Genomic DNA, 15029 nt, shown 5'->3' with positions numbered 1-15029 from the left:
TCTTTGACATTGCACCTTTCTATTGGTGGCCCCGGCAGCCATCTTTGTCTGTCCGAGTACAGAATTTTTTTTAATACCTTTTAATAAGAAGTGGGGAGTGCCTAGAAGTTGGTGAACCACAGAACAGCTCTGAGGAACCCCCTAGCTAAGATCATTTTGGAGGTGATGGTTTTAACCACTGTATGGATGTTCAGTTTGTAGCACTGATTATTACTGTTCCAAAGTGATTGGTACTCAAAAAGGTACTACAGTAACTACATTTTAATCTATATTCTTAAAGAAGAGCTAAAAAGAGGGATTCTCGAGTTATGTCCTTTAAGCATAGTTATAGCTTGATCCATTGGAGAGAAAAAAAATGCGGTTTCTTACCAAATATCAAAAAGGACAAATATAATAAAAGATTCTAAATGGGGAGAAAATAGGGACAAGTTTTACAGAGACCCCAAGGTTTCATATTAAACAGAGTGCTTCAAAGTTCTAGTATTTGTGTTGGCGTTGAATACATGTAGAACAGGGGGTGGCCAATCCCAGTCCTCAAGAGCTACTAACAGGACAGGTTGTCAGGATAACCTAGCTTCAGCACAGGTGGCTCAATCAGTGGCTCGGTGAACGACGAATGAGCCACCTCTGCTGAAGCAGGGATATCCTGAAAACCTGACCTGTTGGTAGCCCTTGAGGACTGGAGTTGGCCGCCCCTGGTATAGACTTATCGTAGGCGGTGAAACTTTTTAATGAACCAACATAAGCATTCTTCACATAGGGAATTTTTGCGTGCAGAGCTCTGGAAACCTCTTCATGTGAACACAGTAATTTCACCTAAGGGGAACTCTTTTCAATGACCCATCACCCACGACAGGTAACACACACATTCATATAGGAAGTAAGAGATGTAAAGGAAACATACCACGCCCATAACATATACTGTATACACAGGAATCAGATTATGTCATTACATCTTTCTGGTGCCACTGCAGGATTTTGCAGTTTAAACTGTTAAAGGCCCCTCAGGCAGCAAATGAGTTAACACCCCCACACACCCACGCACCGCCTCCCAAGTGTCCCGCATTAAATGGGACTGCCCAGGCATTCCCCCCTCATCCCGCTATCCCAGGTTAGGGGAGGGCTGTCCCGTCCTCCTCTTTCTAGCAGCTCACTGATTCGCCAGTACACTGTAGCTGCCAGCTGTGCAGAGAGCTGGGAGCCAATCGGAGCTTCTCTCGGAATCCAGCGGCTCCCTTCTGGTGTGCAGAGAGCGCCCTGCCCCTCACCTGCTACATTCTGATTGCACAGCAGAGAGGAGGAGCAGAGATCATACCCAGTCCATGCCAGACCCTCTCTATTGCCCCCACCATGCCAGTCCCTTACTACCCTGCCCTCTTCATGTTAGTCCCTCACTCCTCTACGCCAGTTCCCATTCTCCCACACCTATCAATCCCAGTCCCTTACTCCCCTATACCAATGTATGCAAGTCCTTCACTCCCCTGTACCCCTCCATGCCAGTCCTTCACTCTCCTGTTCCTTCCTTGCCAGTCCCCCAGTTACCCGCCCCTTCCATGCCTGCATTCCCCTGCCCCTTCCATGCCAGTCCCCCATACCCGTCATGCCAGTCCCCCATTCCCCTGCCCCTTCCATGCCTGCATTCCCCTGCCCCTTCCATGCCAGTCCCCCATTCCCTTTCCATGCCCGCATTCCCCTGCCCCTTCCATGCCAGTCCCCCATACCCGTCATGCCAGTCCTCCATTCCCCTGCCCCTTCCATGCCCGCATTTCCATGCCCCTTCCATGCCAGTCCCCCATTCCCCTTCCATGCCCGCATTCCCCTGCCCCTTCCATGCCAGTCCCCCATTCCCCTGCCCCCTCCACGCCAGTCCCTCATTTTCTTGAGGACTGGAGTTGGCCACCCCTGAACGATGACGTTTCCCAACCTGAGGGTCTTGTGCAGACACACTGGGAAAATGTCAAACAAGGAGGGTATAAAGTGATAAAAAGGTGGAGACAAGTGACCAGAGAAAGAGAGACAATAACAAAGAGAGAAGGAAGGCTGTTTCCCTGCACGAATAACCCTGACAAAATATTCCAGTAAGTGGAATTCTTATGTGTGCTAAATGGGATGTGAGAGAATGCCAAAACCTGCTCATCTCGCTTTGGGTAGTGGGCACCTCATGCTGAATGCAGGTCCCCAACGGCAACACATATGCTTCTTGGGAACCATTGCGTGTGCAGTCCCCAAATCATGAGGATCCTCTTCGTCTGCTGGGATCTACATGCATGAATATGCAAGGAGTGAATACAGGCATACCCCGGTTTAAGTACACTCACTTTAAGTACACTCGCGAGTAAGTACATATGGCTCAATAGGCAAACGGGAGCTCACGCATGCGCCTGTTAGCACTTCCTGAACAGCAATACCGGCTCCCTACCTGTACCGAAGCTGTGCACAAGCGGGAGACTATAGAGCCTGTTACACATGTGTTATTTACATCAGTTATGCACGTATAGGACGATTGCAGTACAGTACATGCATCGATAAGTGGGAAAAGGGGAGTGTTTCACTTTAAGTACATTTTCGCTTTACATGCATGCTCCGTCCCATTGCGTACGTTAATGCGGGGTATGCCTGTAATGATAAGACTTTTCCTTTTAGATTTCAGTAACAGGAGAACAATCAATGAATTAGACATTGCATCCGATGGGTCCCAGTGGATGTCATATTAAAGCACAGAATGTCCATACATGTTAAGAAACCCCCCATGTGCCAAACTTCCATTGTTCTGTTTATCAACTGTCTCTCATTTACAACAAGTGCCCCTCATTGCATATCACTCACACGTATTCCCCTGTATCACTGGCTTATAGATTTCCCTTCTTCACTCAAGTCATCATTCGTTCGTTAAAATGTCAAAACATTTCCACATTCATTAGTAAAGTAGCCACGTTATCAGTCTCCCAGCTGGAAAACCCGCACCAGAAAACCAATGTTATAAAGTAATGTCATTTCCTTCTTTGAAAAATCTGGTGCGGTTTTTTGGTTTTGCCCCACCTGTTCCCCGGGGGAGTCTTTCCTAGACAGACCATCCGGTCATTTAGACCCATAGGTGACACAGGCCGGGGGTGCTCAACTGCAGTCCTCAAGCCCTCCCCACAGGGCAGGTTTTCAGGATATTCCAGCTTCAGCACAGGTGGTTCAATCAGAGGCTCAGTCAAAGACTGAGCCTCTGATTGAGCAACCTATGCTGAAGCAGGGACTGATTGAGCCACCTATGCTGAAGCAGGGATATCTGTAAAACCGGACTTGTTGGTAGCCCTCGAGGACTGGAGTTGGCCACCCAGTGGGACTGCACACTATGTGGTCAGGTCTGTATATATAAGGGCACTATGGGAGGTCTCTACGTTTTCCCATGTGAGTTGCAGCGCATCTGTTAGTATTTACGCTGGCTGCTTCTGCACAATTTCCAAATGTAATACCAAATATATGCAAGCACAAAGCAGTACGTGCTATTTTTTCACTAGACTTAAAAGACTATTGTGATATCCTATGAACGGCAGAGCTCTCATACTGCACTATCACATTATACAATACACCTGCGTTATGAAGCATTCACGTAATACACTTCCGACTATTCTATATACAGTAGTCAAATAAAATAACCCTTGGTTAAAGCAGTGTTTTTCAACAGTGGTTCCATGCAGTTTTCTGGTAATTTAAAACATTTTTTTTACCAAATAGAGAAGAACAATGCCTCTGATCTCAGACGCACTATTACATAGGGGTTCCTTACAATGCCTCTGATCTCAGACGCGCTATTACATAGGGGTTCCTTACAATGCATCTGATCTCAGACGCACTATTACATAGGGGTTCCTTACAATGCCTCTGATCTCAGATGCGCTATTACATAGGGGTTCCTTACAATGCATCTGATCTCAGACGCACTATTACATAGGGGTTCCTTACAATGCCTCTGATCTCAGACGCGCTATTACATAGGGGTTCCTTACAATGCATCTGATCTCAGACGCACTATTACATAGGGGTTCCTTACAATGCCTCTGATCTCAGACGCACTATTACATAGGGGTTCCTTACAATGCCTCTGATCTCAGATGCGCTATTACATAGGGGTTCCTTACAATGCATCTGATCTCAGACGCACTATTACATAGGGGTTCCTTACAATGCCTCTGATCTCAGACGCGCTATTACATAGGGGTTCCTTACAATGCATCTGATCTCAGACGCACTATTACATAGGGGTTCCTTACAATGCCTCTGATCTCAGACGCACTATTACATAGGGGTTCCTTACAATGCCTCTGATCTCAGACGCGCTATTACATAGGGGTTCCTTACAATGCATCTGATCTCAGACGCGCTATTACATAGGGGTTCCTTACAATGCCTCTGATCTCAGACGCGCTATTACATAGGGGTTCCTTACAATGCATCTGATCTCAGACGCGCTATTACATAGGGGTTCCTTACAATGCCTCTGATCTCAGACGCGCTATTACATAGGGGTTCCTTACAATGCATCTGATCTCAGACGCGCTATTACATAGGGGTTCCTTACAATGCCTCTGATCTCAGACGCGCTATTACATAGGGGTTCCTTACAATGCCTCTGATCTCAGACGCACTATTACATAGGGGTTCCTTACAATGCATCTGACGCGCTATTAGAGAGGGTTGGGGGTTCTGCAGAATGTCACAATATAATTATAGGGTTCCTAAACCAAAAACAGGTTAAAAAAACACTGTCTAAAGCATGATGCCAATGTTGCGGGGAATGTTGCCAATTTGCACAAGAGAAGTTTGCATAAACATGACCATTAGGATCTGCTTGTCGCCGTTCCTGCATCATATATGTGAGGGCTGTGTATTTTCAGATGAGTAAATCGATAGTTACAGATGTTGTTTGATAGAAAAGTTGGTAATGCATCAATTGGGTGCAAAACACTGACTTTACAGAGGCAACACAAGCAGGCGATTGGTTTCTGTTCCCGCATTTTTTTCTTTTTTTAACATAGGAATGGGGTCTCCAGAGCTGAAGCTCGTTAACTTCAGCTCCAGTGACCCCCTGCTTGAAGATATACTTACCTCCTTAGTAGGCGCCTTTCCGCTCTGCTAGCAGGGATCCCATAGTGGATGAGTTTCAAAGCTTCCTGCGCCCCAATAGGAAGCTGTGACGTCATCCGGTGCGTGAGGCTATCGGGTGATTGTGAGTAGCGCACACACGGTTGCGCGCGTCGCCGGACACAGCGGGGCCTCGGCCTTCGAGATAATGGGGAAAGACAGGGTTGCAGATCCGTCTGAGACATGTGAATGCACCACAAGCGGCGTCTCTATTTGCAGAATACAGTATTTGTAAGGAACAGTGAGAAAAAGTGGAGTGTGGCTCCCACCTTCTATCTGGCTTGTTACACGTTCGTGTTATCCCAAACACCGCCAGCTAAATACAGTAATATTGTAATAGGATTTGTGCTCTCCAGACACTAATTTATATATTTAAATTGACTGAACACCATTAAATGTGTTTTACTAAAGTAATAAGCAAACCTGACAAGTGATAAATAGGCAAAGTAATGTTATGCCAGGACAAACTGTCTGCCGACTCGCACTTTATTGCTATACTTTTTATAACAAACAGCCTCTGCTTTTATTACTAATAAAGTCCTGCATTAATGAATTACCAGTAATAGAGAAGGATTGAACGTGGGAGCAGAAAAATAGCTGTCACTATTTTTACAAGCAAAAATGCAAATTGAGATAGGAGATGTCATTTATTATTTGGGGGCACTTTGTCTGAATACTCACAAATGGAATACAGGAAGTCCATTTATTTTCTATTCAATTTGTTATTAAAAGTGCATTTAGTCTTATCCAGAATTAAAAAGAAAAAAAAATAGAAAAGGCGCTATATAACTGGGAACTATATATATTGGATTTAAATTCAAAATGCATTCATTGTTTATGATAATTCAGTCTACCCCTAAAAAAAATATAGTATATGTGTGTATATTAAAAAAAAAAAAAAGAGTGCATATGTACATTGGAAAATGGATTGCAATAAAAGATTACATTTAAAGGTGAATGAGCCTTGTGCGTGAGCAAAAACTACTTATCCAGAATAAAAAGGTACATACTCAAAAAACATATTGAATCACTTTCTGGTCTTTGCACTAATTCTATTTGTGTATCTTTAGTACAATGAGCGCAGACAGCAGGTTACATAAAGAAAGGCAAGTCTCTAGAACAGGGAGGGACTGCAGCGCTCTCTGGCTTCCATGCCCAATGCAGATTTGTGGGCGCGCTGACCGGCCGCAGTGAGGACTGACCAGTCACCGCAGCCCCAGTGCGGGCCGCAGAGGCGCGAGAGGGCTGGGGGTGACGCAAGACAGAGTGCTCCAGGACCCCCTGCTCTCATATCACACTGTGGCAGGGGGAGACATGTCTGTCAGTGTGTGTGTGTCACAGTGTGTGTGTGTCACAGTGTGTGTGTGTGTCACAGTGTGTGTCAGCATGTCACAGATACACACACTCTGTGACAGGAGTGTAAGTCAGAACACGCCCCACCCGCTTAAAACGGCTTCTAAAAAATCTGTCTGGCTCCTCAGTATTTTCGATTTTTGCCCACTCCTGCTCTAGTATAAGATGTTCTTTTTCACCAGATGTTTACGTTTTCACAGCTTTTCACAGGTGAGTGCAATGATTCCCAAACGGCCGCAGTACCTGTTCGATTTCCACTGTTTACTCCCTTTGATGTGAGAAAAAGCTGAGACATGTCAATATTTTATTAGCAAGATTTGAAAAATGTGCAAAAAGTCATATCTACCAAGCGTTGCTAAATCAGAAGACACATTATGGCATAGTAAGACCATATACAGCCCATTCAATTGAATAGGCTGCCCAGTGTTTTATGGTTTAGCACTGGTTTGTAGATATGGAGTTTACTTTATTGAAAGAGATATGAAAAAAAGATGTCTTAATGTATAAACGAGGATATCTCTGCATAACTCTGTCTGACACAAGCAGTTGACATCGGTGACACTGGGGGGACAAAATTGAGTTTTGAATTTCACGTGGCTCTCACGCCAATAGGAAGCCGTGACGTCACCTGTCGTGGCTTCCTATTGGCCCGGGAGGTTTAAGAACCAGGATGTAATGGGCACACCCCACGGCGTAAGTATCTCAGGAAGCCGGGGAGGGGGGTTAAAATCCACGTGGTTCAGCTTCAGAGACTGCCTATTGAAAAGGGGTGGAAGATTTACGTGGCATGCACCTTTAACCCCTTGGCGTGTCAAAGGACCACGGCCCCTCCGGCACATTAGTCAAGTAACTGAGGCCAATTTTTGAGGAAACAGAAGAGGCGCCACCCTCCGTTTCCTCACTGGTTACATTGCGTCCTGCGCTCCATGGAAACGCAGGACGGAATCGAAGCCAGAAAAAAAAAATCCCTTTGAGCATGATGTCGTCATTACGTCACGGGGTCTCCGGAGTGCCAGCCCCCATTACGTAGTAGTAACATAGTTCTGGGGCACCAAAAGGGTTAAAATGTTAAACCTACTACAACAGGGGTGGAAAACTCCAGTCCTCAAGGGCCACCAACAGGTCAGGTTTTAAGGCTATCCCTCCTCCGCACAGGTGGCTTAATCAGATCCAGCTTCAGCACAGGTGGCTCAGAAGCTCAGTCTTTGACTGAGCCACTGATTAAGCCACCTGTGCTGAAGCAGGGGTATCCTGAAAACCTGACCTGTTGGTGGCCCTTGAGGACTCGAGTTGGCCACCCCTGGTCTACAATGTATTTATAACACAGGAAGCAATATTGTGTGTGCCTATCGTTAGCTTTGTGCTAAATGCGACCGCTCAGTGATGCTTCGGACACATGGCCCCGAACTCTATTGAGTATTACAATAAATTAGACTTAATTGGTCTGAACTAAAAATATTACGACAAATTAGCGGGGGGGGAAAAAACATGACAGCACTTTGAAATAGTTCCTTGCAATTAGCAGGAAAGTCAGGCAACCAGGAACCTTATGATTTTGGTTTAATCATGTTTTAACAGAATAATCATCATCCTGCAAAGACTGAAACAGATTAATTATGATAATTAAGCTCGATATCTAGAAGAAGTAATTGGATTTATCCGAAGAGGGTTTATGAGGAGAAAAGAACGTAGAGACATGGCGAGAAGGGAGGGGTGTAATTGCAAAGCCTATTTTCATTATGCAGAAGTACAAGACTCTCCTCTTGATAAAATGAAACAGAAGTATCAAACGCTCTCGGGGAAACTATGATTCGAAGAAGCCACTTAAAGCTAAAATCAACTTTATTTATGTGATAAATGCCTCACTGTATCTCAAATGATTCATATAATGCTCTTATTGTCTGCTAAAGTACATGGTTCTCAGAGAGAACATTCTTTCTGTATGAATAGCTTTATCTAGTGTTCAGATACTACGTGCTTAGCTGTGAATCACAGACCGTTCTAAAGAATAACAAGGACATTTTAGTAGCAAAGATATTGTGCGATATTCTATGCATAAAGCACATCGTCGAACGCTTCTGACAAGCTGCGGTACAAAAGCCCAATGCTACATCCAATGTGACAAAAATACACAGGGAAATACTTATATATTCTCTTGAAAAGGGGTCATTTAGTTATAAGCCTGCAAGCCACATCAAGGCAGGTCCTAACACTACCTGATTAAAATTCTCATTTACCGCTATTTGGAGGGAGAATGACAACATTGGGTCTGTCCAAACACAGGAACATGAAAAAGACCTGCTAACTTAGAAAGTGGGGAGGGGCGAGCTTAAACCCTGAGGGGAGGGGCCACTAACCTCCTAACAACTGATAGCTGAAAATTAAGGTTTGCGTGTTTATTGGGGCCATGGTACCACAGACCGGGAGGAGGCATCCGCACGCTGAGCGAACAGACTGCCTTAAGGCAGTGTTCGCGTCCATGTGGCGTGCGCGCGGAAGTGGGAGGGGGACATTGCGCAAGAAATCAGTTCAAACTGATTTCTTGGCGCGACAGGCCGGTCACGTGAGCGGTTCGCCCAATGAGGGCGAACCAGTTCCGTGACACCCCCCCCCCCCTAGGAATGCCCCCCACAGCCCGTCCACTATGGCAAGGGAAAGCACTCTCTTACCTCACAGCCTCCGCGCGCGCGAAGGCACCAGGGCCCCAGCATTATAAGCTGCAGTACATGTATTTGTTTTCAAACCCATTGCCGCGCAGTGTTTTGAAACCTTTTTTGTTTGTTTTTTTAACAAACCCTTATTCCAGACAAATGTTTGTTCTAGTTGGAGTGTTGGACCTTGAAAGCAGTGGTACCCGCTGATAGCCATGTTTTTGGGGGCCGTTTTAATTCTTACTCAGGGACTTATTCTCCCCCTTACAGATGCTGTTTTTTTATTTATTTTTTCAAATCGTTTGCAATATGTAGTGTCCGGGCAGTTAAAATGGAGCGCGCTCCTCATCCTCCGGAGAGTGCCCAGTGCCGTCCAAAGGTTACTATGGTTACCTCGGAAGCTGGATATTAAGAAAATAATGATTTTTAACACTAACAATTATACTAACCAATAGGCTTCGGGCGGGGGGTGGGGGGGAAGGTTGTTGATTTAGGGAACATAGCTTTAGTTCCTCAGAGAAAATAAATAAATAGAGAGAGAGAGAGAGAGAGTACTGGTACTCTGTCCCGGGCCCGCCCAGTCAAGGGGCCCAGCCTCCCCGTAGGCAACACTACAAGTTTCCACTCTGTGCAGGCAAGCCGGGCCCTCCCCTTTCCTGCAGGCAAGCCGGGCCCTCCCCTTTCCTGCAGGCAAGCCGGGCCCTCCCCTTTCCTGCAGGCAAGCCGGGCCCTCCCCTTTCCTGCAGGCAAGCCGGGCCCTCCCCTTTCCTGCAGGCAAGCCGGGCCCTCCCCTTTCCTGCAGGCAAGCCGGGCCCTCCCCTTTCCTGCAGGCAAGCCGGGCCCTCCCCTTTACTGCAGGCACGCCGGGCCCTCCCCTTTCCTGCAGGCAAGCCGGGCCCTCCCCTTGGCACCATCCATCTGTCCCTCCCTCCCCAGGCCTCATGGTCTCTGCCTTGTACTGGCCATGCTGCTCCAGCAGGCCCATCCGAGGGGGAGAGAGAGGGAGAGAGAGAGGAAGTGTGTGAGAAGGGGGTGTAAGAAACCAGGGGGGGCTCTCACAAGGCCGACACGTGGGTGGAGGGTTCCAGTGGAAACGTTAGTCCTGGGCCCTGGGAAAGCTGTCTGCGGCCCTGTAACTATCCCTTTATGCTGTAGCATATTTGTTTCATAGGGTTTATTCAAATGGTCCGCAATGTCACATACCCAATGTCTGTGAATTGACTGTATAATCCTGTTCTTTTAATGTAACCATGTATCTTTTATAACTCTGTGCCCAGGACATACTTAAAAACGAGAGGTAACTCTAAATGTATTATTTCCTGGTAATTTTTTTTATAAATAAATAATATTTACCACAAAGGGGTCATTTTTGGACCAAAATCCCTACTGGAGTCTATTGGGAGTATCGGCTGAAATGCCGTGTGTGTGTGTGTGTGTGTGTGTGTGTGTGTATATATATAATTACCCCCCTAAGAACGTGGCATCAGCTGGAGTAGGCAGTCACTTGCAATCAATGGGGCAGTCATTTGACGGTGAGCAGGCTTAACTCGAATTCTGTTGTTTCCCCATAATGAATAATTAATGAGAACTTCGTTTTTATAGATTCCAATAGAAAAGCTTACACCGATATGCATAATGCAATTTTTTTTGCCAGCCAGTAACATACAGGATTTAAAGAAGGGTAGTGATGACCGGGGTAGGAATATTATAGCGACTGTAAACATATTTGATATATGCCGTCAAAGGCATCATATGGCTTATGATCCAGAACGGCAATAACGTTTGAACATTTCCACAGGCATATCACTCCTGGTAGTTTGCACGGCACAGTCTGTTAATTCCACTTCACGGGACACCGCTGGCGCAGAATAAACCCTCCGTCCCATCTTCCTTTTAATATCGGGAGACACTTGACATCATAGTAAACATGTTGAGATTGTAATGTCCCGCTCTGCGGATTTCATGGAGGAGTCGAATTCAAGCAAATATAGTTCTCTCCCGAACCATAAGCCTCTGTAATGATGCAATCAATCAGATCGAATTGTATTGTATATAAACTACAAAGCCGCTTGAAAGCCCAGCTCTGCCAAAATTCAAGCAATTTTGCAGAAAAGTACATTTTGACGAGACAAACCATGATGTTGATGGTGACAAATCTTTGCCCTGGACTCGAGCCATTTCTTCATTTTATTTAAGTACTTCTGAAATATAAAAGTAGGCTTTTTCTGAATGTGAAATACTGCACTAACTGGTCATAAACTGACAACATATCAACTCCATGGTGATGTTTAAGGACTTTTCTTTTAAACTTTAAGGCATCTATTATCAAAGCATCCTGATTGCACATCTGGACCAAAGTCCATGGAATAAAATGCACCACATTGATCAATGGAAGAAATATCCTGCTGCTTTCTATTGGATTCTATTCTTCTGATAAATCTGCTATTGCACTAGTTTTACCTCAGTTTAGCAGCTGAAACACTTGGATAAGTAGACTCCATTAGTTTGAAGTTCTAGTTATCTGTTCCTTTCCAAACGCAGACAACAGACACAGGTGTGTTGAAAATCACTTAATTTAGGATCGTTATTGTTAATAAGCAAAGCTAGAACCTATGGCTTGGTTTTATAGGTTCTTTGTAATGCAGAGCACATGGTAAGACACTAAGCTCTGTGGTCTATCTTAGACCCCTTTCGCTATCAGAGAGATAAAGAGAAAGTTCACAGAGATAGTTAGGAGTTGAGAAGAGAGAGCACACCATGGCGTGGTTTGCAAGCTAATGCTTTGGCCAAAGAATGTAACTACGTGACCCTCATTTATGATAGAAGAACAGATAAGTATTTAACTATATGATTTGGCATGTTGGATGCAGCACTGGGGCACTCTGTCTTTCGTTGTATACATTGTCACTAACCCAGTAGCACTCCTTTTGAAGTGAAACTTCTTTAGTGGCACCTATTCTGATAGGGTAAAACGGGAGAGATGGGGGCGAAATGTGAAACGGAAGTGACGTCACGGCTCCCCATCCCCCTCCCCCCACACGCCTGCTGTGACATGCGGCGGCGCCGCCGGCACCGCTCCTAACGGCCGCCGTTACCCCCACACGTCCGCTGCCATGGGTATAGCAAGATGGCTGCCGCAGAGCTTCCGGTGCTTTTGAGTGAAAGGTGTAGCAAGAAGGCAGGCGCGGGGATTTTAAATCAGTCTCGGGTGTGGGCCGAGTGGACTCAGTGGGGGGAGGACAAGTGTGCTGGGGGGCAGGACACAGACAGACACACATTGACTGACACACATACACACACACACACATACACTGACTGACACACTGACTGACACACATACACACACACACACACACTGACACACACTGACACACACACACACACACACTGAGACACTGACACACACAAACACTGACACACACACTGTCTGACACACGCACGCACACTGACACACGCACGCACACTGACTGACACACACACACTAACTGACACACACTGACACACTGACACACACACACACACACTGACACACACACACACAGTCTGACACACGCACGCACACTGACACACGCACGCACACTCTGACACACGCACACTCTGACACACGCACACTGACACACGCACGCACACTCTGACACACGCACGCACACTGACTGACACACACACACCCCAGTGATGCGCTGAACACCGCCCCTGAATGATGTGCCTATTCCCCCCCCCTGTAAGCTCCCCCCCCCTTTGAGCTCCCCCACCCGCTCAACATCCCTGATGCTGTTACTGCTGCCAATAAACATGACCCCGCCAATCAAATTTACTCATGCTCTAAGCAGTAATAATATTATTGGTACTTTATATGTTGCTACAACACACAAAGAAGTTTCACTTACTATGCGTGTGCACAGCACACACAGCTTTTTTTTGATGTAAATATACAGTACTAGCTGAGAGACCCGGCGTTGCCCGGGATGTAAATGCGTAATAGGTAGTATTATTTATAAATCGTGGAACAATAGGTGACTGTTTGTTGTAAAGGTTGGATAATAATATTGAAAAGAAAGATGGAAGAAAATGTAATACGATGTTGTATAAAAATGGTTTATTGTAACCACACCACAGTACAATGTATATTTTGGTGCCATAAGTGATGTAAAAATCTGAGTCGTGTGTCCTGCTAGGGTGTGAGGCGGCGGGTGGCGCGTGGGTTGTGAGTGCTGTGTGCGAGTGGGGGTCCTGCTAGGGTGTGAGGCGGCGGGTGGTGTGTGGGTTGTGAGTGCTGTCTGTGAGTGGGGGTCCTGCTAGGGTGTGAGGCGGCGGGTGGCGCGTGGGTTGTGAGTGCTGTCTGTGAGTGGGGGTCCTGCAAGGGTGTGAGGCGGCGGCGGCTGGCGCGTGGGTTGTGAGTGCTGTCTGTGAGTGGGGCGTCCTGCTAGGGTGTGAGGCGGTGGGTCAGTGATGTCGGTGCGTAGGGGCGGGAGGCAGCAGGTGTGTGTGGCGGCAGGTATGTGTCGAGTGTGGCGGGTGTCTGTTGAGTGCGTGCAGCGGCTGTGAGGCGGTGGGTGAAAGGCAGAGGCGGCCGGAGTAAGGGCGGGTGAAAGGCAGAGGCGGGGTGGGGAGGCGGTAAGGCGGGCATGAAGGCGAAGGGCGGCGGGAAGGGGAGGAGGGGGGCAAGGGGTGGAGGAGGGGGGCAAGGGGTGGAGGAGGGGGGCAAGGGGTGGAGGAGGGGGGCAAGGGGTGGAGGAGGGGGGAAGGGTTAGAGGAGGGGGGAAGGGTTAGAGGAGGGGGGGAAGGGTTAGAGGAGGGGGGAAGGGTTAGAGGAGGGGGGGAAGGGTTAGAGGAGGGGGGGAAGGGTTAGAGGAGGGGGGGAAGGGTTAGAGGAGGGGGGGGAAGGGTTAGAGGAGGGGGGGGAAGGGTTAGAGGAGGGGGGGAAGGGTTAGAGGAGGGGGGGAAGGGTGAGGAGGGGGGGGAAGGGTTAGAGGAGGGGGGGGAAGGGTTAGAGGAGGGGGGGGAAGGGTTAGAGGAGGGGGGGGAAGGGTTAGAGGAGGGGGGGGAAGGGTTAGAGGAGGGGGGGAAGGGTTAGAGGAGGGGGGGGAAGGGTTAGAGGAGGGGGGGAAGGGTTAGAGGAGGGGGGGAAGGGTTAGAGGAGGGGGGGAAGGGTTAGAGGAGGGGGGGAAGGGTTAGAGGAGGGGGGGAAGGGTTAGAGGAGGGGGTGGAAGTGTGGGAGGGGGTGGGAGGGGAAAGGGGAAAAAGAGGTGGAGGGGGGGGGGAAGAGGAGCGGAGGGTGGAAAGGGGAGCGGAGGGGGGGGTGGAAAGGGGAGCGGAGGGGGGGAAGGGGAGCGGGGGGGGGAAGGGGAGGGGGGAAGGGGAGCGGGGGGGGGGAAGGGGAGGGGGGAAGGGGAGCGGGGGGGGGGAAGTGGAGGGGAGGTGAAGGCCGCTCACTCACCCATCCGGCAGGTCCCACGTGGATCTGAGGCGGGAGGCAGCGTGTTGTGGCCGCTCCCCCGCTGTGTCCCGGGCGCTCGCTCGCTCCCCCGCTGACTGTAGCGGCGCCGGGGGGGGGGGTATCGGGGAGACACTGACACTGGAGGGGAGGGGGGGGGGGGGGTGGAGGGGAGGTGAAGGCCGCTCACTCACCCATCCGGCAGGTCCCACGTGGATCTGAGGCGGGAGGCAGCGTGTTGTGGCCGCTCCCCCGCTGTGTCCCGGGCGCCACCATCTTGGGCACTCGGCGCCGCGAGGCAGCCTGCCTGGCCACTGGCTGTTCCCCCGCCGGGGAGGGGGGGGCATGTATATGTGTGGGGGGGGGGAGAGGGGGGGTCTCGCACGGCCGCTGACACTGGGTGGGGGGGGGGGCGCTGAAGGGCTAATAATAGTGTGTGTGTGTGTCCCGCTGACTGT

General features: G+C 48.5%; 1 protein-coding gene across 5 annotated transcripts in view; it reads right to left on the bottom strand.

Annotated features, from left to right (window-relative positions):
* DAB2IP (DAB2 interacting protein) overlaps nt 1–15029 on the bottom strand; it is a 613541-nt gene that overhangs the window by 455300 nt on the left and 143212 nt on the right. The window contains exon 1 of one of the 5 annotated variants that reach the window (XM_075578974.1): nt 5098–5267. The exons of the other annotated variants lie outside the window; for them this stretch is intronic. The gene's annotated coding sequence lies outside the window, so the exon portion shown is untranslated. Of the gene's footprint in view, nt 1–5097; nt 5268–15029 lie in introns of those variants that run through there. 5 annotated transcript variants of the gene reach the window in all.

This window comes from Ascaphus truei, chromosome 21, assembly GCF_040206685.1.
Source record: "Ascaphus truei isolate aAscTru1 chromosome 21, aAscTru1.hap1, whole genome shotgun sequence".
Lineage (NCBI taxonomy): Eukaryota > Metazoa > Chordata > Amphibia > Anura > Ascaphidae > Ascaphus > Ascaphus truei.
Note: the sequence above shows the minus strand (reverse complement) of the source record. Positions and strands in the feature narration are given on the sequence as shown.